The sequence below is a fragment of the Alligator sinensis genome, unplaced genomic scaffold (genome assembly GCF_000455745.1).
Source record: "Alligator sinensis unplaced genomic scaffold, ASM45574v1 scaffold389_1, whole genome shotgun sequence".
Taxonomy (NCBI): domain Eukaryota; kingdom Metazoa; phylum Chordata; order Crocodylia; family Alligatoridae; genus Alligator; species Alligator sinensis.
Genome location: NW_005841951.1, coordinates 2,553,052 through 2,555,228, shown reverse-complemented (window position 1 = coordinate 2,555,228; position 2,177 = coordinate 2,553,052).

The following is a 2,177-nucleotide window of genomic DNA, read 5'->3' as shown; positions in this document are numbered from 1 at the left end:
GAATCTATGCACCAGTACAGGCTGGGGGCTGACTGTCTGGGCAGCAGCTCTGCAGAAAAGGTCCTGGGATTTACAGTGGACAATAAACTGAATGTGAGCCAACAGTATGTTGTTGTTGCCTAGAAGGCAAATAGCACACTGGGCTGCATTGGTAGGTGTGTTACCAGCAGGTCTATAGAATTGATTCTTCCCCTCTATTCAGCACTGGTGAAGCCACATCTGGGGTTCTGTGTTCAGTTTTGGACCCCCCACTACAGAAAGGATGTGGACAAATTGGAGAGAGTCCAACAAAAATGGAGAGCAACAAAAATGGTGAGGGGAGTGGGGGACAGGACTTATGAAGAAAGACTGAGGGAACTGGGCTTATTTAGTCAAGAGAAGAGGAGACTGAGAGGGGACTTAATAGCAGCTTTCAACTACCTGTAGGGGGGTTCGAAAGAGGATGGAGCTAAACTGTTCTCAGTGGTGTCAGATGACAGAACAAGGGGTAATGGTCTTAAGTTGCAGCAAGGGAAGTTTAAGTTAGATATTAGGAAGAATTGTCTCAGTAGAAGCGCAGTAAAACACTGGAACAGGTTACCCAGAGCGGTGGTGGACTCTCCATCCGTAGAAGTTTTTAAGACCCAGCTAGACAAAGCCTTGGCTGGGATGATCTTGTTGGGAATGGTTCCGCTTTGAGCAGGGGGTTAGACTAGATGACTAGGTTGTAGTAGACCTCATTAAGAGCAATTCACCATCATGTTTTCTAAGCCAACACAAGTATACAAGGAGTCTGAGTTCTCTCTGTCTTTACTGTAGACTGTCCTGGGATAGAAGTACATTTTCTAATTTTCCAAGAATAGATGATCTCAAGCAGTCTGAAAGGATGGTGTGTATCCTGTCAGATAGCTGGGGAAAGAATTATATCCTACCTTTCTCTATACTTGATTTAAGTGGACTTTGATTGGCTTATTATGAGTAATGCAAATGTTTTCGTTGAGGAAGAAATATTAAAGTATTTAAAATACAGAGAAGTCTAGATTCAGCTCAACAGCTCAAGACCAGTAATTTTCCATAATGTACTGCCAAATTGCTGGATATGACATTCAAGTACTTTTTGTGTAGGTGTCCATCAGGAGAAAATACAACTGCAGTAAAGACACATTTTCAGCAAGAGGAGTCTAAAGAGTGACTCCTAAATCCATATTTAGTTACCTATCTTAATAGCTAGGTATCAAACATGTATCCAAGGTGTTTAAGCTGGGGGCTGAAAGTGACAAGCAGAGGGCTTCTGTTTGCAGCAGAAACACAGCTGGCATCTGGGTCCATTGCAAACAGAAACCCTGTGGTTGTCACAGCCTCCAGTTTGAATACCTTGGAAACATCAATAATGACCTGCAACCCCTCCTGGAAAATGGTGACCATCTCAAGGTAGCCCTGGGGGACAAACCTATCCTGGCTTATGAACAGCCCCCCTACACCAAATGGTCTCTCTCCAGCAACAGGCTACCTACCTCCTATTCTCACTGAGGCACCAGGCCATGAACGTGAAATTATAGAACAAAAAAAAATCCTCCAAAGACTGGATTGGGTTAAGTATGGTAAACAGGGAACTATGAATTCTTATTCTATTGCCTGGATTAGCTTTTATATCCCTATAGATTTATTGCATTGATATTCTCTCTTCCCCACTCTGCCTCTCCTAGCGCTGTCTTCTCTCCTTCCTTCCCCTCCTCCCCACTGCCATCCCTGAGTTTTAAATCCTTTCTGATATCCTGCTTTCTTTATGTCCTTTCATAGCATCCAGTGCAGTAAGCTGTTGCTCACAAAGCTTATGCATCTGATTCAGTTAGTCTGTAAAATACTGCTTACCTTCAAACTAACAGGGCTAACTAATTCTCTCTGCATCCAAGTAGCTAAATTTTCAAAGGTGCCAAACATCCAGTAGCTTCTCATGATGTGACATGGGACCCACTGTTAACCCAGCACTTGTGAAATCTAGAGTCTAACTAACAGATGTGTACAGAAGTACTCCATGCATGTTTTACAGTGATGTAATTTAGAGCACTTTTTATAGCTTTATAAAGTTACAGCACTCTCAAGCTGTAGAAGTACAGTGTTTAGTTGGGGGTCCTCTGAACCTCCCTGCACTTTCCAGGGTAGGAGGCGGGAGCTGCTTTGCATCCTCCTGGGGCTTC